Here is a 23,084-nt window from a genome sequence, read left to right as displayed (position 1 = left end):
TGAAATAATATATGCAATTATACCTCAATAAAAATGAAGAATAACTGAATAATTGGAAAGATATACCATGTCTATGGATTCAAAGATTTAGTATTGTTAAGATGGGAATACTCTTCAAATTAATCTGCAGATTCAATGTAATTCCTATCAAATTCCTAGCTGGCTTTTTTGTACAAAAGAATCTTGGAAGAAAATGTTGGAGGACTTGCTCCAATAACCAAGACTGTATGATACTGACATAAAATTAGACATAAAGACCCATGGATTAGAATTAAGGATCTTGAAATCTAGAAATTGTTGACTAATTGCTTTTTGATGAATGTGCCCAGATAATATGGGTAAGAATTTTTTTTTTTTTAAATAAGGGTGCCTTGGTGGCTCAGTCCACCAAATCAAGTGTCCAACTCTTGATTTTGGCTCAGGTCATGATCTCATAGTTAGTGAGATCAAACCCAGTGTTGGGCTCTATGCTGTCAGCCCTTTCTCTCTCTCAAAATAAAATAATGATTAAAAATATGTAGCTTTAAGAAAGAATACTTTTTAATAAACATTTCTGAGACACTTGGATATCATGTTTAAAAAGAATAAAATTGGACCTCTACCTCATACCATATACCAATATTAGCTTAAAATGTATCAAAGAACTAAATGTAATTGCTAAAACTTTATAACTCTTAAAAAAATGGGACGTATCTTCCGGACCTTGGATTAGGTAATAATTTCTCTTGATGACCTTGGATTAGGCAGTGGTTTCTTAAATAAGACATCCAAAGCACAAATACTAAAACCAAAAATACATTGGACATTGTCAAAATTAAAAACATGAGAAGATACTATAGTAAAGTGAAAAGGGAAGCCCAAGGTCCTCAAGATTTTCTCCTATGCTTTTTAAAAAAGTTTACAGTTTTATATTTTACATTTAAATCTGTGACCCAATTTTAGTTATTTTTTGTATAAGATATGATATTTAGGTTCACTTTTTAAAATATAATACCTAATTGCTACAGCCCAATTATCAAGAAGATTATCCTTTATCTCTTGAATTTTTGCACTTTTGTAAAAATCAATTGACCACACTGCTGTGGGTCTACTAATGGGTTCTTTATTTTATTCCATTGATCTGTGTGGTAAGCCCTCTGCTAATATCACACAGTCTTTATTACTGAATCTGTTTAATAAGAAATGAAATATAGTATAGGATAATTCTTCACATTTTTTTTTCAAAGTTGTTTTAGTTATTCTTGTTTTTTTAATCTTTCCATATATATTTTAAATAATCTTGTGAATATCTACAGCTATCTTTCAGAGATTTTGATATAAATTGCATAAAATCTATGTATAAATTTAGAGAGTATTATATTGAGTCTTATAATTCATGAATATGACTATATATTTACTTATATCTTTGATTTTTATCATCCGTATTTGTAGTTTACAGCATATGCGTCCAGTAGATATTTTATAAGATTTACTCCTCCCTTCCTCCCTTCCTTTTTTCTTCTTTTCCCTTCCTTTCATTTATTTTTTCCTTTCTTTTGTAAACAACTGTAAATAGTAATGTAGTTTTAATTTTTTCATGCTTTGTTTATTGCTAGTATGTATAAATAGAATTGATTTTGGTGTATCCATTTTGTATCCTACAACATTGCTAACCTCATTTATTATTAGAGTTGTTATTGTAGAATTCTTGGAGTTTCCTATGCAGACAATTATGTTTTCTGAAAATAATGACACTTTATTTCACCCTTCCCCATATGGGTGCCTTTTTTTTTTTTTTTTTTTTTGGTCTTGAACATATTGCACTGGCTAGAACTTCCAGCACTATGTTGCACAAGAATATTGAGAGCAGACATCCTTGCCTTATTTCAGATCTTGGGGACAAATTGATTCTTTTGCCACTAAATATAATGTTAGCTGTAGATTTCTTGTAGATGTTCCTTAAGAAGTTAAAGGCATTTCCCCCATTCCTTTAAAAAACATTTTTTAATAGTTCAGTGCTTATTCTGATATAGTGGATATAATTGTGTGATTTTTCTTGTTTGCCTATTAATATTTTGATTTTTATACTGACTGATTTTTAAATTTTTTAAACCTTTATTTATTTTTGAGAGTGAGAGAGAGAGACAGTGTGTGAGCAGGGGAGAGGCAGACACAGAATCTGAAGCAGGCTCCAGGCTCTAAGCTGTCAGCACAAAGCCTGATGCAGGGCTTGAACCTACGAACTGGGAGATCATGACCTGAGCCGAGGTCAGACGCTTAACCGATTGAGCCACCCACGCACACCAGTATGTTGACTGATTATTTATTTATTTATTTATTTATTTTTAAAAATTTTGTTTAATGTTTATTTATTTCTGAGAGAGAGACAGACAGACAGCATGAGCAGGGAGAGTCAGAGATAGAGGGAGATGGAATCTGAAACAGGCTCCAGGCTCTGAGCTGGCTGTCAGCACAGAGCCCTACTCAGGGCTTGAACACACGAACCGTGAGATCATGACCTGAGCCGAAGTAGAACGCTTAACCAACTGAGCCACCCAGGTGCCCCTTGACTGATTTTTAAATGTTAAGCCTCAAATCCTTGGAATAAACTCTGGTCAGGACACATCATTCTTTTTATATATTGCTGAATTTCATTTGTTCACATTCTGTTACTAATTTTTCTGTCTATGTTCATGAGAATTATTGTCATATGTTTTCTCTTTTTGTACTTTATCTTTTTCTGATTTTGTTTTCAGGGTAATACTAGTTTCATAATTATGTTGGTAAATATGTCATCCTCTTCTAATCCTGGAAGAAGTAGTGTATAATTGGTGTTAATTCATCTTCAAATGTTTGGTATACTTTTGTGAAGTCATTTCATCTTTGAGATTCATTTTTGAGAGTTCTAAAATTACAAATTCAGTTTATTTATTAGTTATAGCTTTTTAAATTATTTTGTATTGATGCATTGTGATAGTTTCTTTTTCTTTTTTGAGGGGAGTGGAAGGAAGAATTGGTCTATTTCTTTTAAACTTTAAAACTTTTATGCATTGAGTTCTTTGTAATATACTATCTTATTATCTGTTGGTTCTCTGCAGGATCTATTTTCATATCCTCTTTTATTCTTGATGTTCGTTATTTGTGTCTTTTCTTTTCTTTATTGATCTTGCTAAATGTTTGTTACTTCATTGATCTTTTAAAATAATCAGCTCTTTGTTTCATTTCAAATAGATTTTATCTATTTGTTTTAAATTTTGTTAGTTTCTGCTCTTTATTTATTATTTTAGTTTTGGACTATTTTTTCTCTTTTTTTGATAGCTTCTTCAGGTGGTAATAGATTATTGAGACTTTTCCTCTTTCTCATGTATGCATTCAGATACTATAAATTTCCCTCTCAACACTGCTTCATTTCTCTTCTACAAATTTTGGTGTTATATTTTCATTTTCAATGTATCTCTTAAAATTTCTCTTGTATCTTCCTCTTTGACCCACACATTATTTAGAAATCTGTTTTTCAGAATTTTAGACTTTGAATATTTTCTTATTATCCTACTTTTATAGATTTCTAGTTTAATTTCATTGTTGTTGGAGAACACACACTTTGTATGATTTCAAACTTTTTAAAAATGTTTTATTTATTTCTGAGAGAGAGAGAGCGAGAGAGAGAGAGAGCAAGCATGACCAGGGGAGGGTCAGAGAGAGAGGGAGACACAGAATCTGAAACAGGCTCCAGGTTCTGAGCTAGCTGTCAGCGCAGAGCCCCAACATGGGGCTCGAACCCACAAACTGTGAGATCATGACCTGAGCCGAAGTCAGACACTTAACCGACTGGGCCACCTAGGCGCCCCTGTATGATTTCAATTATATTGAAAATTTTAAGGTTTGTTTATGGACCAGAATATAATCTATCCTGGTATACATTCAATGGACACATAAAAAGAGAATGTTCTGCTGTCGTTGGTTGAAGTATTATATAAATGTTGATTAAATCCTGTTCATAGCTATTATTGTTGAGTTCTTGTATAAGCTTGCTGATTTTCTTTCTGCTTGTTCTTTCAAGTACTGAGAGAAGTATGGAGAGCTCCAACTATAATAGTGGATGTTTCTGTTTCTCCTCTATTTTTCTTTTTTAGTTTTTTTCTTCTATGTGTTTTAAAGTTCCATTGTTTTGTGCACACACATATAGGATTGCTATGTCTTCTTGGTGAATTGGCCCTTTTATCATTATGTAATGCCCTTATCTGTCTCTGATAATTTTCTTTGCCCTGAAGGCTACTTTATCTGACACTAATATAGTCAGTTTTGATATATCTGGATAAGGTTTGCATACTATTTATATTTCTTTCTTTTTACTTTCTACCTTCCTATATTGTTATATTTGATTTAAGTTTCTTGTAGACAGCATAGTTGGGTCATTTTTGAAAATCTACTTTCCCAGTCTCTCTTTAAGTTGCTGTGTTTAGTCCATTTACATTTAATAATGTAAATTAATAAATGCTATGTTAGGGCTTAAGTCTGTCATTTTGTTTTTGTTTTCTGATTGTTTCTATCTTTTTTTTCATTTTCCTTTTTTGTTTTACCGACTTTCTATAGGTTATTTAAACATTTTCTTGGAATTCCATCTTGTTTATCAAAAGTGTTTTTTTGTTTTGTTTTTGTTTTTTTACAGTGATAGAGAGCACAACAGCAGGGGAGGGGAGGGGAGAGAAAGAGAGAGAGAGAGAGAGAGAGAGAATCCCGAGAATCCCAAGCAGGCTCCATGCTCATTATGGAGACTGTTGCAGGATTTGATCCCATGACCCTAGGGTCATGACTTGAGCCAAAATCAAGAGTCAGGTGCTCAACTGATGAAGCCACCCAGGCACACCATATCAATTGTGTTTTTGAGTGAAATTCTTTGTATATATTTCTAGTGGGTGTCTAGGCATTGTGTTATGTATAAATAGCTTATTGGTTACTGATGTGGTCATTTTACCTGCTTCAGTACAGTGTAGAAATCTTACCTCTGCATCCTTTGCCATCTCTTGTTTTTATAATCATCTCTGCTATTTCCTCTTCATACATTTAGAACCATCTCAGGCAGTTTTATAATTTTTGTTTTAGCCATCAAACACAATGTAGAAAACTCAACAGGAGAAATAAAGCTTATTGAATTTACTCATAGTTTTGCTTGCTCTGTTATTTTTTTCTCCTTTATGTCCAAGTTTTCTTCTTTCAGTGTTTCCTTTGTTTATTTATTGATTTATTATTTTTTTTAAACTCTTTTTTAAATGTTTTATTTCTAGGAGAGAGAGAGACAGCGTGAACAGGGGAGGGTCAGAGAGAGAGGGAGTCACAGACTGAAACAGGCTCCAGGCTCCGAGCTGGCAGTCAGCACAGAGCCCGACGCGGGGCTCAAACCCACGAACCGCGAGATCATGACCCAAGCGAAAGTCGGATGCTCAACCGACTAAGCCACCCAGGCGCCCCTGTGTTTCCTTTGTTTAATGAACTTTCTTTATCCATTCTTTTAAGGTAGAATAATAGACAATAAATTCTTTTAGTTGCCTTCATCTGAAAATGTCTTGAGTTCTCCTTTATTCCTGACCAATATATTTCACTTGATATGGGATTCTGAGTTGATATTTATTTATTTATTTATTTTTTAAAAATGTTTTATTTATTTCTAGGAGAGAGATAGACAGCATGAGCAGGGGAGGGTCAGAGAGAGAGGGAATCACAGACTCTGAAACAGGCTCCAGGCTCTGAGCTGGCTGTCAGCACAGAGCCCGACACGGGGCTCGAACCCACGAACCGTGAGATCATGACCCAAGCGAAAGTCGGACGCTTAACCGACTATGCCACCCAGGCGCCCCTGAGTTGATATTTGTTTTAACATATCAAAGTGTTCTGCCATTTCCTTCTGATCACTGTGGTTCATGATGTTCATGATGAATAATACACTATATTTAAATTGCTTTTGCCCTATAGCTAAATTATTGCTTTTCTCTTTTTGTTTTTAAAGGTTTTTTTTTCATTGTCTTTAGTTTTTGACTATAATGTGTCTTGGTGATTTCTTTAGATTTATTTTGTTTGGAGTTTACTCACTTCTTGAATCTATAGATACGTGTCTTTGGTCAAATTTGGAAAGTGTCAGACATTATTTCCTCATGTACTTTCTCAGTTCCACCTTCTTTTTTGATCCAAGACTCTTGTTGTAGTCTCATAGGTCCCTGAGGCTTTGTTTATGTTTTCTTTTTCTTAGTTTAATTTTTCTCTTTTTCTTTTCAAATTGGGTAATTTCCATTGGTCTATCCCCCAGTTCACCCATTCTTCAATCATTCTGCTGTTGAGCCTATCTATTTGGTTTTTATTTAGGTTATTTTATTTTTAAACTCTGGTGTTTTCATGATTCTTATTTACATCATGTATCTCTTTGCCAAGAATATCTTTTTATTTATTACTATCGTTTATAATTGCTTATTGGAGTGTTTTTATGATGTTTGCTTTAAAATCTTTAGCAGATAATTCTAACATATTTTGCTTGTCATCTTGTGGTTGGCAACTTTTGATTGTCTTTTTAAATTCACTCTGAAATCTTCCTGGTTCTTTGTATGATGAGTGGTTTTCAATAGGAATCTAGGCAATTGGTTATTATGCTATTAGACTCTGGGTCTAATTTGAACTTTCTAGCTAAATGGTTTTCTCTGACACCATTCTAACATTTGGGAAGGTCCTTTTGGAGTGGAGGAGGAAGTAAGTTCTGTATCATGTGGTTGGTCAGGGGAGGTTAAGAAGTGTCTTTATGAGTTAGAAAGTCAATAGAGAGCAACTCATTCTGGAAGTTACTGAAAGTTCTTTTTTTTTTTAATGTTTTATTTATTTCTGAGAGAGAGAGAGAGAGAGAGAGAGAGAGACAGCATGAGCAGGGGAGGGCCAGAGAGACAGGGAGACACAGAATCCGAAGCAGGCTCCTGGCTCTGAGCTAGCTGTCAGCACAGAGCCCAATGTGGGGCTCAAACCAACGAACCATGAGATCATGACCTGAGCCAAAGTCAGACACTTAACAGACTGAGCCACCCAGGCAACCCATGGAAGTTACTGAAAGTTCTTAAGTAATGTCAAGGGGGCACTTTCCTGGGAATCTCTTCTTATTTTGTAACCTAATCCTTTATAATTTGTCTACAGGGGTGCCTGGGTGGCTCAGTCAATTAAGTGTCCGACTTCAGCTTGGGTCATGGTTTCACGGTTTGTGAGTTCGAGCCCCATGTCAGGCTCTGTGCTGACAGCTCAGAGCCTGGAGCCTGCTTCAGATTCTGTGTCTCCCTCTCTCTCTGCCCCTCCCCTGTTTATGCTCTGTCTCTCTCTCTCTCAAAAATAAATAAACATTGAAAAAATTTTAATATTTTGTCTATGGAATCCAAGGTAGGAGAAATGCATTCCCTTGTATATTGAAGAGAAACTGATTGTTGTTCTAGATTATAAAAATAGGTGAAAGTTTATTCTGATGTATAGGTTAAGGCATGATTGTAGATAGAGGTGAGGAGGTAGGAAGCTATGGAATAGCGATTCAGCTATAATTGTATATTTAAGCTCAAACATCCCCTGCACTGAGCGTTTTATACCTAGCTAATTCAGGGTTTATAATGAAAAAAGTTTCCCTGACATATTAAGTGGCTTACACATAACAAAAGGTCATCTATTGAGGAAGGACACACTTTGGAACTTTATGCAAACTATTTAATCACTGGAATTACAAAAAAGTCCCAAAGTCATTCTGTTCCTGATTTTGTGATAGGAACATTTTTCTTGGTAATTGGTGTAGTGTGCTTTATGGCATGAATCATTTCATTGTACTTCCTAGAAGAAGAAGTGAGGTCTGTGAATAGTCTGAAGTTGGCTTATTTAGCTCCTCATTGTTCCTTATAGAATAGGACATCTGAATATGCTCTGTATTAGATGGACTTTTGGGCTGGGGAAGAGTAGTGTAGAATTTCCTTTCTTAGTGTCAGAACTGTGCAGTGATTAGTTAGGCTGAACTGACAAGTTATTTCTGGGCACTGGTAATTTATTAGCTTTCTACAAGTCCATAAGAAAAGGATTAGAGCCTAAAGATCTGTAGAGGACTCATTATTTATAGATTGTATAGAATCCTATAATTCCATTGTAAATCAAAAATTTAATCAGGTTCTTCAAGACTTCTCAAAATCCTTGTGGCAACAGTGTGAACCAGGAATTGTGAGAGAGCATTGTAGTGCTTTCTCTTCATTAATGTACATCGTTTGGGTAGTACTCTTTAGTCCTCTGGTTTCCACGGTGACCCTGATGAAATTTGAAGTGTGGTTTATGAGTAAACAGCTAAGAAAGAATTCTTGAGACATTTTTGGTGCAAAAAGATGGTTTTATTATCACACAGGGATAGGACTCATGGGCAGAAAGAGCTGTGCTGGAATTGTGAGGAGTGGCTGATTATATACTTATAAGTTTGTAGAGAAAGGGGCAGTAGAAATCAAGTAAGTTTCTAAGGAATTTTGAAGCAATTCCTTAAGGGGCTAGCTGTTGTTAAGATAAGGTTGCTTTTAGTCTTTAATACAACAAAATCATTAAGGCACTAAAGCAGCCATGAGTTCCTTGAGGAAGGTCATGCTCTACATGCTTCAAGTATCTATCTGTGGGCTGTAAGCTGTAGGGAGATTTAATTTAAGCTACATTTCTCTTACCCTTGTTTCCCTCATCAACTCCAGCCTAGTTTCCTTAAAGGGTGGAACCTCAAATGAAAAGTCCTCTGCTACTGTGTTCCTAGGCTTGGAGTTGACACTGGGGGCTGCCAGTAGCAACATGCATGAAAACATTAAAAACTAAGAACAGGTGTGTTGGGCCACTTTTAGGTCAGGGTGGGACCTGTGGAGTCTCTGTAGAGGATAAAGTGTTGCCATATAATGTTCAGTGCTACTGCCACTCCCTCAGGTATCTGTATGGCAGAGAGTAGGTCCTTAATAAAAGTGCATCACCAGGGCTGGGCATTTAGTCCCATAATTAGCTTGAAGAGGAAGACACTTGGGTCAGGTGCTGTGGGAAGGTCCACTACTTCAGTAGTGTTCACTCGCCCAAACTCCTGTGTCTGGGACCTACTGCACAGACTGCACCCACCCCTGCTCTCAGCCACCACCTGACCTCTGACTCCTCTGAAGGGGTCCAGGAGTGGATATTGGCTTCTCTTTTTAAAGAAGGCAACCAACGGAATGGGAAAAGATAGTTGCAAATGACATATCAGATAAAGGGTTAATATCCAGAATCTATAAGGAACTCACCAAACTACACGCCCGAAAAACAAACAACCCAGTGAAGAAATGGGCAGAAGATATGAACAGACACTTCTCCAAAGAGGACATCCAGATGGCCAACAGACACATGAAACGATGCTCAGCATCCCTCCTCATCAGGGAAATACAAATCAAAACCACACTGAGATACCACCTCACGCCAGTCAGAGTGGCTAACATGAGCAAATCAGAGAACTCTAGATGCTGGCGAGGATGTGGAGAAACGGGCACCCTCCTACACTGTTGGTGGGAATGTAAACTGGTACAGCCCCTCTGGAAAACAGTGTGGAGTTTCCTCAGGAAACTAACAGTAGAACTCCCCTATGACCCAGCAATATCACTGCTAGGAATTTACCCAAGGGATACAGAAATGCTGAGGCATAGGAGCACATGTACCCCAATGTTCATAGCAGCACTCTCCACAATAGCTAAAACATGGAAAGAGCCTAAGTGTCCATCAACAGATGAATGGATCAAGAAGATGTGGGTTATCTATACCATGGAATACTACATGGCAATGAGAAACAATGAAATCTGGCCATGTGTAGCAACATGGATGGACCTTGAGGGTGTTATGCTGACCGAAATAAGTCAGGCAGAGAAGGACAAACATCATATGTTTGCACGTATAGGAGGATTAGGAGGAACTTGACGGAGGAACAAGGGGGAGAAGAAGGGGAGAAATGGTGGGGGAAAGGGAGAGAGGCAAACCATGAGAGACTCTTGAATGCTGACAAAAACTGAGGACTGATGGATGTGGGGGGGTGGGGGGATGGGCATAGAGGAGGACACTTATGGGGATGAGCACTGAGTGTTATGTAGAAACTAATTTGACAATAAACTATTTGTAAAAAAATAAATAAAAATAAATAAAGAAGCCCTCACTATCTTGCGTCTCTCTTACTAGATCTTTGGTTGCTTTAAATGCCCATTTTTTCTGTTCATGTTATGTTTTGTTGAAAATTTGGAAGAGGGAAATGTTCCCATTTTGCTTCTTATAATCATTATTTTTTATTAATTTTTTTTAATGTTTAGTTTAGAGAGAGAGAGAGAGAGAGAGACTCTAAAGCAGGCTCAAGAATCTGAGGTGTCAGCACAGCCTGACATGGGACTCAAACTCCCAAACCATGAGATCATGACCTGAGCTGAAGTCAGATGCCCAACATACTAAGCCACCCAGGCACCCTTTTATAGTTCTTGATTCAGGTGTTCAGGGTAACATGCTATTTGGAAATGGGAGACAAGGATTCTTTGCTTGAATTAGTTTAGGAATATCTGCAAACTTAGAAATTTCTCTGCTTTTCAGAGAATTTGTAAAAATCTCAATGTTGATTCTGGAAGGAACCCCCATGTAGGCTCTTTGCCCCCACTTGTTTTTTGAACATTGGAGTGAATGATGTTGAGATGGATCATTAGAGAAGTTTTTGCTATTTCTCAGACATTCCTTAGCTTTCATTATCTGTAAAAAATACATTTTACACCATAGTCTATCAGTTCTGATATGTTTATTTTTTCACATTTTAACATTTTTGGAAAATACATGTGTCTGACAGTTGAATGGCATTTGAAATTTGATATCAGAATCTTTTTCTGATGCTTGCTTTGTCTCTTTTGGATTATTTTTTCTTGTCTTTTAATTGCCTTGTGGTTTTTCTGTCATAAGCCAGAAATGACCTTTAAGGTAATAGGAATTGAAGTAAATACACGTTTAGTGTGAGAATTTGTTAGTTTGGCTAGTGGTTATGCTTTACTGTACATTAGCTGTACATTCCCCTAGTGTCCGTATTTTTGTCTCCCCTCCCTGGACCTTGGCCTTCTTTTGGCACTCCTGGGCATAGAGTCTGCAACTCTTTCAGTCATACCCACTGGTGTCCTACTGGAGCCTTGTGGTGTGGTGGAAAGGTGGGAAGAGGAAGTACTCTGTAATCTTACGATAAAATCTCAGTCTTTTGGTGGACCTGTGCTTCTGGGCTTGACCTTCCCAAGTGTTTTCTGGTGATAGAGTTCTTCCCTTCCCCACTACAGGTGAGACAGAAGGACTACAGTGTATTGATGTGGGCAGGATGTGCTTTTCCCAACAGGAATAAATCTCTCACAAAGTCTGGAGGGTACACCTGTGCTAAGGAGAAGGCCCTGGGTGGCTTGTTTCCCTAGAGTTGTTCCTTCCCTCCCCATGTCAGAGTTTCAAGATGATCCTTCTTGCATGTTTCCCATGAGAACTTGGTTGAGGCGAGGGGCTCCTGGAGATAAAATCCATGAAAGTTTAGGGGTGTCCACAGGATTGTGGCCTGTGTCACATGGATGAGTGAGGTGTGGGGGGTTGGTTCAGCTCCCCTCCACCTATGGAATCAAAGCTTTGTCCTCAGTCCCACCGAAGCACTGCTGAAGTCTCTGTGAATATAAGTCGTCACAACTCACATTGACTAGTCACAGAGCTCTGCCAGCATCAACTTAAGCACTCACAACGTGTTTTTTACGTTCGTTCCTCTTAAATTTTTTGTTTTGGGGGATTTCTCATGCCTTTTTTTTTTTATGAGCTTAGGTTTGCATTTAAAAAGATTTGTTTCATTTCTCCCATCATTTCTAGGTGTTTTATGGCACAATGGTGTTAAGCTTATGGAGTCTACCATTTCACCAGGACCAGGAGTATGTCTTCTGTGTATTATCCCGGAACACTTACTATTTCTCATGTTCTGTTCTCCATTTCAGTTCTAGTCCTGTCTTCCTGTGTCACCTCCATCTCCGACCTCTTCCTTAATCGACTTAATCTCTTTTTGTTTTTCCTCTGCACAAACTGTGATTATCTCATGCCTTGCTTTCATGCCACTAACTCAATTTTTAGCTGGGTCTGTTTGTCCCTTTCTGTGTCTAATTTATTAGCTATGTAATCGTGTTGTTTTGGTTCTCAGTTTATTTATTTAACTTTGCAGTTTCCTTTTCATTTCATTTGGTTGTTTTATAATCTTTTCTTTGAAACCATGTTTAATTTGATTCAAGGCTTTATTAAATTATATTGTATAAAGGACTCATGGTAAGTATGTCCTTGTTTGGGCTTTTTTTCCCAGACTATATTTTACATTTTATTTGTGCCTATCTACTTGCTTTCCTTTCTTCCTTGTATTTGCTATTTTTAAAAAAATGTATCCATCCATCCATTCATTCATATATTGCCATATTTTGTTTATGCAGCTGTCATTCCAGTTTTTTTTTTCAACTTGCCCAGGCCTTATCCTCATGATATGTCTACCCATAATTTTTAACTTTCTGTGTTGTAATGGTGGTGAACTATTTTTATATCATTGTTTCCTTATTTGTGGTCCTTGTTTATTTTTTCTTAATTCATTAAATCAATTAATCTACATTACTTGTAGAAATATTAGAAATGCCAAATAATGGGGCACTGGATGGCTCAGTTGGTTAAGCATTCAACTTTCTTTTTTAAAATTTTTAATGTTTATTTATTTTTGAGAAAGAGAGATACAAAGTGTGAACAGGGAAGGGGCAAAGAGAGAGGGAGACACAATCTGAAGCATGCTCCAGTCTCTGTGCTGTCAGCACTGAGCCTGACACAGGGCTCGAACTCACCAGCCGTGAGATCATGAACTGAGCTGAAGTTGTATGTTTAACTGACTGAGCCACCCAGGTGCCTCATGTGTCTGACTCTTGATTTCAACTCAGGTCATGATCTCACAGTTTGTGAGTTCAAGCCCCGTGTGGAGCCTGCTTCAGATTCTCAGTCTCCCTTTCTCTCTTCCCCTCCCCTGCTCACACACTCTCTCTCTCTCAAAAATAAATAAACGTTAAAATTTTTAATAAAAAAAGAAATTTCAAATAACAACAAAGACAACAAATAACAACAACCTCCTGAGTGGCTCAGTCGGTTAAGTGTGTCACTTTGGTCAGGTCATAATCTCAGGGTTTGTGGGTTTGAGCCCTGTGTCGGGCTCTGTGCTGACAGCTCAGAGCCTGGAGCCTGCCTCAGATTCTGTTTCTTCCTCTCTCTCTGCCCCTCCCCTGCTCTCTCTCTGTCTCTCAAAATAAAATGAAGGCATAAAAAATTTTTTAATAAAAAATAATAATAAATCAAAGAATAATGTTACTGCTTTTACATCCTGCTTCCACCTTCCCTTCATGTACTTCATCCCCTTCCCTTTGGCCTTTTGAAGCTACCTTTTGCACCAGTCTCACATGGAGTGTTCTGTTGGGATCCCTGAATCTCTAGTTCATGTCTTTAGAGGACCTCAATTTTGATAAGATGTGCCAGGACCAGTTCCCACCAGAGTTCAATTGTAAAAGCTTGGAGTTGAAGCTGCAGACATTTCTGTAATTTTTCAAGCATGTGTGGGGCTTGGCAGTGGGTGCAGTTGTTTACTCTTAGCCCAGTTGGAGATAATGTGTTATGTGTGCTGCATTTGCTGTAAACAGAGAAGGCAATGCTTGGACACTGATTCAGTTAGGATGATGGTTTAAGTGTAAAGGGAAATTTATTGTGTCTGTTCAAGGAGAGTTGAGATAAAGCTTGATTCCAGGGTCATGCAGTGCACCTGGAGCCCTTCTCCCTCCTGCCCTCCATAATCTTCTTCCCCCGCTCCTGCGTCCTCCTGCCACCACCCCTCCACCTCCCAGCTCTGCTCACTAAAGGTGCTGTGTCTTTGTTAGGTTCCACTTCCACAGTCCACTTCCCCAGCTTTGTTCCTCCAGATTTGGGTCTTCTAGGGGAGATAGGGAGGCCCTTCCTTTTACAGAGTGGAAAGAAGACCTTTCAGTCTCAGTTAAAAGTATACTCTTGAAACTCTGTGTCTCCCTTGGGGAACCTGGGCAGTGCATGGTCTAGGGTCCACCCAGCAGGAACCAAATGGCTACATGGTCAGGGCGGGTCACTTCCCCAAAATACACCTCTCATACCTTCACACGCAGGCAGCTGGAGTGGCTCAGCGATGGGCCCTAGTCCCTTCAGTATTGCACTGGGCAGTGGGTTTTATAGGGGAAAGAAAATCAGTTGGGATCAGCCAAAGGAACTAAGTGCCAGAGACACACTTGCCCCTATTTCATCTGGCATGCATACTTCCCAAAGGAGTCAGCCCAATGGCTGAAGGGTCAGTTTTGTACCCTTCATTATGATGTGTCTTACCTGGGCTTAAGCCAGTAAAGAATTACACACTGACCTGTTGGGAGAGAAAAAATACATATGTGTGTTATTCTCTGGCGTGATTTTAGAGATTTCCTCAAGTCTTTCTCTGCATTGCTCCTGAAAACAGTGTTCTAGAGATATGTAGGCTTAACTTTGGTAGCTAAAAATAAAATAAAAGGGTTCAAAATCACTTTGGAGAGTTCTAGAGGCAATTTTCCAAGGACTGTAGTCTGCCTCTGTGGAGTTCTTTGGAGCAGTATCTACAGTACCAGGCTCTTCAGAATGCTGTGTTTTAAAGGGCCAGAGCACACGTTTCCTTTATTTGTTAGTGCTTAACAATACTGTTAGAAATAAGTATATATCTCTAAGCAGGTCAATGATGATTAAGGGTTTCCAGAACCTTGGTAGGAAAATAGTGAGATTCCTTGGCCAAGCCCACTGTGAGGCTGCGTATCTGGTGGAGGGCTGCTAGATCCAACGCTTGAAGGAAACTGTGTTGCAAACATTTTTTTTTAAAGATTCACATCTGCACATGCATACATCACAGAATAACCCTTAACCCTTTAAAAAAGTTAAATGTTGAGGGACGCCTGGGTAGCTTATTCAGTTGAGTGTCCAACTCTTGATTTTAGCTCAGGTCATGATCTCATGGTTTGTGAGATCTAGCCCCACATCAGCTCTGCACTGACAGTGTGGAGCCTACTTAGGATTCTCTCTCTCTCTCTCTCTCTCTCTCCCCCAAAATAAATAAATAAACTTAAGAAATAAATGTTGACATTGAGACATTTATTTGTAGGTCCACACTTCAGTGAGAATAAAACTAATGTAATGATGTGCCACCCTGAATGGTAGGCAGTTGGAGGTAAAGAGACATTGCCTGTTTTCAGCCAAACTTCCTAAGCCTCTCCAGTATCTCTGTTTTGGAGGAACTTATTCCTGATCAGTGAAAGGTGGAAAGTTCTATGTTTTAGTCACTTTGGTGTGCTACTCATTTAATCCTTGCAACTTGCTTGAAATATGGCAATCAGTTTCCTATTTTTTGTGAATATTTATTTATTTATTTTGAGAGAGAGACAGAGAGAGCCAGCACAAACTGGAAAGTTCCAGGTGGAGAGAGGGAATCTGCCAGCACAGAGCCTGATGCAGGGCTCAATTTTGTGAACTGTGACATCATGACCTGAGCCGAAACCAAGAGTTCAGCGCTTAACCAACTGAGTTACCCAAGAATCCCTCAGTTTCCAATTTTTACATACAGGAAACCGAGTCTCAGAAAAGCTCAGTGGCCACTCCAAATCTACATGGCTCATTGGTGATCCAAGCAGGTCTGCTTGTGATACCTAGATTTTTCATTTGCCATTTGAATTCTTAAGACACAGACCACGAACAACCCCAAATGAGAGAAAGGATGAAGTAGGGGTCTGCTCCCTGAGAGGGCCAGGTCTTTAGGTAAAGAAACAGGGTGTCTTATGAATGCTCAGCCCTATACCAGTGGCTCTCAAACTTTTAAGCTTCAGGACCCCTTTACTCTCATAAAAGCTATTGAGAATTCCCCCCATTTTTTTAACGTGGATTATATCTATCAATATTTACCACATTAGAAATGAAAATTATGAAAATGGTTCAAGTTCATTAATTCATTTTTAAATTATAACAAACTCATGCCATTTTAACATAACTAATATTTTATGGAAAATAACTATTTTTCCCAATGAAAACAATTTTACTGAGAATGGTGACATTTTTTTATATTTTGCAAATCTCCTAAATACCAAGCTTGATAGAAGACAACTGATAGAAGAAGACAACTCTTATCTGCTTCTGTATTCAGTCTGCTGCTGACATCATGTGCCATGTGGTTTCTGCAAAGGGCTCATGAGGAAATGAGAGGGAAACAGCCTAATAACTTCTAATGATACTGAAAAAGTTTTGACTTCACTGATCCTCTAAAGCATCTCAGAATTTTGGAGGTTTCCAGATGGTAATTGAGAATTTCTCTCCTTTACACATACCAAAGGGAACCATTTTTTGTTAGCATCACCAAGGTGCTCACTGTTAATGATATTTGGAGCAGAGTCTCATGATGCCTCAAACATAGGTGTTGAGATGAACAGATAAAGATAAGGGGTTGGATCTCAGCTTCTGCACTCAACTGTGTGATCCAGGGCTGGAAGCTTATTTTGTGAGATGATATCTCTCGCAAAATATCCTCCTCACAGGAAGATTATGCACTTCTTCCCTCTTGATTATAAAGGTGATATATGCTCACTGCAAAATATTGGAGCAGAACAGAGACATATTAGGTTAAATTTGGGAGCCTTCCCATTATCTCCATTGTTAAATGAGAATAATAATAGTACTGACTTTGCTGCATTGCTGTCACAAGACTGAAATAGTTTTTAAAAAGTGTGTGTGTGTGCACATCCACACATTACATTTGGAAGAATCCAAATGTCTACTGAAGTTTTAGCTATGTTATTTTTTTAAATTAATGTTTATTTTTGAGAAAGAGAGAAAGATTGAGTGCTAGGGGGAAGGGCAGGGAGAGAAAGAGACACAGAATCCAAAGCAGGCTCCAGGCTCCGAGCTGTGAGTACAGAACCTGATGTGGGGCTCAAACTCACAAACCACGAGATCGTGATGTGAGCCAAAGTCAGATGGTCAACTGACTGAGACACCTAGGCACCCTAGCTATGTTATTACTGATATTCTTTGTGGTGATAATCATGTGCTTGTTCATCTTTTGCCCATTTTTCTCTTGGGTTGTCTGCCTTTCTCTTATTGATTCGTAGGAGTTTATTTCTTATTCTGGATATGAGTTTTTTGTCAGACGTAGGATCTTGCTGACTTAGGGGAAATCTCAGACTCTCAGTTTATTATTCTGTAAAACTAGGACAAAAATATGGTTGGTGTAAAATTAAATTAGATAAAAGAAGTAATCCTTGGTATGAACTATAGAGACTACACAAATAGGAATTTATGTTATCCAGCAATTTTCTCTACAAACAAGAATTTAGACAGAGTGAGATGTATTGTTATCTACTTTTTCTCAGTGTCTACACAAAAGCAAAGAAAAAGTGTTGGTTGCTCTGCAAAATAATGTTGGCTAATGTTGCTGTATAACTTCAAGAAGAATAATCACTATATGAAATGCAAGATAGCACATTACACATTATCAGAACCATTGTACTCAAAGCAGATACATGATTATTCTGGAAGATTGATTGAAAAATCATGGCTACTTAAAGTGTACTTTAAAAAAATACTTTATTGAAGTATGATTGACATGCAAAAAGCTGTACACATTTGATATACACAATTTGACATGTTTGGAGACAAGCATATACCCATGAAACCCTCCCCATAATCTATACATAAACATAGCCATCACCTCAAAAATTCCCTGCTGCCCTCTTTATTTATTATAGTTATTAATTTCTGTAGTAAAGTTTAACATTAGGTCTACCCTTTAAAATTTTTTTAAAATATATAATATGGCATTGTTAAGAATAGGCTTCATGCTGCACAGGAGATCTGTAGGGATTGTTTATCTTAGAGAGCTGAACCTTTGTCCCCATGGACTAAGACCTCTCGTCTCCCCTCCTGCAGCCCCTGGTAGCCACCTTTCTACATTGTTCTTATGTGAGTTCAACTATTTTAGATTCCTCATATAAGTGGAATCATGTATTACCTATTTTTCTGTATCTGGCTTATTTCAGATTTTTTATCCTATTTTAGGATCGTATTCTCCAGGTTTATCTATGCTATCACAAATAGCAGAATTTCCTTCTTTTTAAAGGCTGAATGATATTCTGAAGTGCTCAGATTTAAGGGGAAAAATGAAGCATTAGACTAGTTGACTCTGGGGGTGCTTTGTCACAAGGGCCTCCTGTGATTCCATGGCAACCATGGGTCGTGTGTCCTCTCGTGTGGTCCCAGGGTCAGGAAGGAGTATGGGTCTTGCAAAAGAACTATGTGTGTGAGGGCAGCCCCACAAGAACAGCCACTGGCACTGAGTCACATGTCATAGCTTATATGAGGCTGCCCTTACCTCTCCCACTCTGGGCAGTGGTCAAGAAAGCTGTTGTCTCCTTATTTCCTAGGAGAGAAAATTGAACCCCATAGAAACTGAGTACCTGAGATTGGAGGGCTGAGATTGGAGTCTGGAGGGTCTTCCACTGGCATGGGGTCTGCTCCGCCATGCTGTCCTGCTGGCAGAGTCATCACTGAAACCATATTCAGATTCTGTGCTGCTTGCTGGTTATTTATTTAGAGGCCCTTGGACTAGGGTTTGGAGATATCATTCTCCCTCCCACAGGAATCCCAGTGTTTGACCAGTGTGACATCCAGGTCACAAGGAAAGAGACTACTGAATGCAGCTTCATCAGCCGGTTCAGGATTTAAACAAGCTCAAGTGCAGTGCAGGAGGCTGGTGGCTTTGCTGTCAGTGGAGGATGTTTAGATGAGAGGGAAGAAAGTTTCCCTCCTTGGTAGAATAAGTAGATTCTGGAAGCGGGAGTGGAGCTCCTGTATGCACTGCCAGGAACATCCTAATACCTGAGGCTAGAGAGACATCTGGGAACTGCAGATCCATCTGCCAACTTTCTATACCAAAGGCTTAGTCTCTATGCCCAGTTCTCCACATCACCTCAGTGTGCGCAGTGATGTGCAAGCCCTGAGGCATGGCAGTTGGATGTGAGCTGAAATTGTGCCTTCAGCCCTCTTGCAGGAGGCTCAGGAAGCAGCACACTGTGGGTGTCCTCAGGGTGGCAGGAAGGAAGGGCAAGAGGCTGGTGTAGGAGGTGTGGGTGTGGACACAAGGGTGTGTGGAAGACTTGACCACTGCAGACTGCATAGGCCCTAGGTCACCATGGCTTCACCCTCTGAGGGCCGCCAAAGGGTGTCTGTGTCCTCTCTGGGAAGATGGTTGTCCTCTGTGTTTAAAACTCCAGGAGCTGGTTGCCATGTCCTTTCTGAAGTAGGCTGAACCATTTTAGGCCAGGGAGGTTCTTCCTCATGTTGAACTGAAATCTGGCTCTCCTCACTGCTCCTCATTCTTCTATGCAAAGCCAGGGTTTGTCTGAGTTGCTGGCTCCATGTTGGAGCCCCTGGTGAGCCAGGAGACAGCCTCAGTCCAGGGCTGCCTATCTGGACCTGGCCTGGAGCAGGAGAAAGGAGGAAGGGGTAGGAAAGGGCAGGCCCTGTGAGGTGAGGAGGAGTGAGCTCTTAAAGGGCAAGTGGTGCAGGTGATGGCATGAGGGATCCATGTCTTTTAGTGGTCCAGTATCATAGGGTGTAAAAGTGAAGGCTCATCCTTGGGAATCTACTGCTGTCATCCTCTCTGAAGGTGCCTTATTCCTTTCCTATCACCTTTTGAAATTATATCATTGTTGAGTTGTGTAATCCCACCCACGACTCACATTTTATATTCCATGAGCTCAAGAACAATGTTCAATTCCTACCTACATGTCTGGATGGCATAATGCCCCAGACAGGAAGTACTCAGTAAACATTTGTTGAGTGAGTGAATAAAAGAATGAATAAATGAATGAATGAACACTTGGCTGGACTATGACTTGTAGAAAAGGTTGTGTGCTGCACTGAGAACCTTAGTCTTCATTCTTTGATCAGGGAAGCTGGAGGAAGGCAGAGAGCTCCATTTGGAGCTGAGTAGAGGTCAGACTGTGAGTGGTCTTCATCAGCTTGGGCTACCATAACTTAAATACCACAGACTGAGTGGCTTAAACAGCACACATTTCTCCATCACAGTTGTGATGCTGTTTGGAAATCCAAGATCAGTGCACTGGCAGATCTGATGTCTGGTGAGAACCTGCTTCTTGGTTCACAGAGAGCTATCTCCTCCCTATGTCCTCATGTGGCAGAAGCAGGGAGGGAGCTCTCTAGAGTCTCTTTTATAAGGCATTAATCCCATTCATGGAGGCTCTGCTCTCATGACCTAATCTCCTTCCAAAGGTCCCGCCTCCAGATAGCTTCCCAGTGGTGTTGAGTTTGAACATGTGAATTTCAGGGGAACACAGACATTCAGTGTGTGGTGTGGAGGGGATGCTGTACCCCAGGGATGGTGAAGAAGTAGGACACCTTGTCTGTGCAGACTGAGAGAGCTGAGAGCCTCAGACAGCATGCAGCCATGGGATGGGAGTGGGGAGGAAAGAGACCTACTCGGAATGCAGACAGCAGCCTCCTTGCTGATAAGTAAGCTGGTCCTCTTGAATCTCCACGGAGGGCTCCCCTACCTGGCATCATTGTGCTCTCTGGTGGTGGCTGGCTGCTGCTCAGTGTTGATTACAGTTTGAAATGCCGGCACTTCAGTCCCATGCTGCTACACACCACAGAAATTCCGTTTCACTCTAATGAGGTTTCAGTTCGAATGTTGGAAAGAAGAAAGCCTTTTAATTAGATTGGTAGTAATTGAGCTCCCAAACCACAGAAGCCTTTTTCTCAGAAGCTGAAGACACATATGCAATTAAAAGAAGGAAAGCCACCCAAATGGAACACTGGCTAATTTTAAGTCCATTAAAAACAACAACTCCTTAATAAGTTGACGCAACGGATGTGTATCCTAAAAGAGTTCACTGATGCTTTCAAATAATATTGGAGACTGAACTGGAACTAGAGTACTCGTGCAATTCAAATATATGGCTCTGTCGGGGACCATTTGCTTAGTACAGAGTACAGAGAAGTGTTAGCTCCATAACTTTTTCCACTCAGAAGACTCTGCCATGTTTTATTTTGGAAAATAGGATGTATTTTTCCTGTAACCAAACTGACATCTACTTCTGGATGCAGCTGTGTGGCCTGAGACCCTACTAAGACATTGTTCCCTGTACCTCACCAAGCATCCCTATCTATTCTTTCTTCAGGATTCTGATACCTCCCTGCCCCCTAGTTTCACATCTCAAAGGTGCTCAGAGTGTGAGCTGCTGGGCCAGGGGCATTGATGCATCAAAGAATATTTGCCAACTCCTTACATGTTCATTTTTATTTTAATGAGAAACAGCATTTATTTCTCATTTGCATCCCTCCCTATGACCCTGCCCCAGCAGATGCCTTGTTCTTTCTGCCATTGGGTTTGGTTTTGTGTATGCCATCATTTAACTGGGCCAGGTAATTCCTGCTAGAGGAGCTCGCAGTCTCAGCTTCTAGGCACTCTGCTTAGGGGCATTAATACTTTCTCCTAGAGATAGTGGCAGTTGCCAGGTTAGAGAGTCCTTTGGGTAGGAATTGAGTGCTAAGTACTGAATACCACTATCTTAGTATAACTATTGCATGGAACTTGGTCATTGGTCTGTGCACACTGGCTTTTGTTAGGCCATGTTGGGCTTGACCAGCTGTGGTAAAACACTGCTTGCATCCCTGTTGGAAAAGAGCTGTTGTTGACTAGAATTTTTTTAGGTGTCCTATGCTAAAGTTGGGTACAAATTCCATGGTTAGTACATTATCCCAAGCTCTGATTAAAACACAGACTTGACACCCTGCTGGACTCCACCCTTAGGTGGTTTGAGAATGTGGAAAAAGAGGCTTTGAGTCAGAAAGATCCAAGTTTGAATAGCTCCTTCATAAAGGGTCATGTCACCTTTCTGAAACTTGGTTTGCTCATCAGGACAGAATTTACCTTGCAGGTATGTGTCAAGGGCCAGGCATGCTTCCTGGTAGATAAAAGATTAGAGGAAAGGTAGGCAGATCCACAGGGACCAGGGAGAAATATGGCCCACACACTACCATTGGCATACAGTACCACGGCTCTCATAGGTCATCGTCCCTTACCTGGGGGAGGGAAGTGGAAGACATTTATATTTATTTAAAACTCTATACATTCTGGTAATAAGCTTGATGTTACAAAACTGGAATTTTTACCCAACTTTATTTTTTAAGCATATACATTATTTTATTTTATTATTATTTTTTTACAAATAGCTTATTGTCAAATTAGTTTCCACATAACACCCAGTATTCATCCCCACAAGTGCCCTCCTCCATGCCCATCCCTCCTCCCCCCCACATCCATCAGTCCTCAGTTTTTGTCAGCATTCAAGAGTCTCTCATGGTTTGCCTCTTTCCCTTTCCCCTACCATTTCCCCCCTTCTTCTCCTTCTTGTTCCTCCGTCAAGTTCCTCCTAATCCTCCTATACGTGCAAACATATGATATTTGTCCTTCTCTGCCTGACTTATTTCGCTCAGCATAACACCCTCAAGGTCCATCCATGTTGCTACACATGGCCAGGTTTCATTGTTTCTCATTGCCATGTAGTATTCCATGGTATAGATAACCCACATCTTCTTGATCCATTCATCTGTTGATGGACACTTAGGCTCTTTCCATGTTTTAGCTATTGTGGAGAGTGCTGCTATGAACATTGGGGTACATGTGCTCCTATGCCTCAGCATTTCTGTATCCCTTGGGTAAATTCCTAGCAGTGCTATTGCTGGGTCCTAGGGGAGTTCTATTGTTAGTTTCCTTAGGAACCTCCACACCGTTTTCCAGAGGGGCTGTACCAGTTTACATTCCCACCAACAGTGTATTTTAAAGGGTACAAAGGAAAGTAAACTAAATCATTAGAAAGTGTCATCTCTGGGTGGTGGGGCTGTGAGGTTTTAATTTTTTCTTTATACTCTGCATTTTGTAAGTGCTCTATAATAAATGTCTGTTACTTCAG

At 39.6% G+C, this 23,084-nt stretch overlaps 1 protein-coding gene across 1 annotated transcript in view; it reads left to right on the top strand.

Moving 5' to 3' along the window:
- The window catches only part of CHRNA7 (cholinergic receptor nicotinic alpha 7 subunit), a 115,187-nt gene that overhangs the window by 23,163 nt on the left and 68,940 nt on the right, over positions 1-23,084 (top strand). The gene's annotated exons all lie outside the window — the stretch shown is intronic.

Source organism: Hyaena hyaena, unplaced genomic scaffold, assembly GCF_003009895.1.
Source record: "Hyaena hyaena isolate Hyena2069 unplaced genomic scaffold, ASM300989v1 scaffold_1611, whole genome shotgun sequence".
NCBI classification, from domain to species: domain Eukaryota; kingdom Metazoa; phylum Chordata; class Mammalia; order Carnivora; family Hyaenidae; genus Hyaena; species Hyaena hyaena.
Note: the sequence above shows the minus strand (reverse complement) of the source record. Positions and strands in the feature narration are given on the sequence as shown.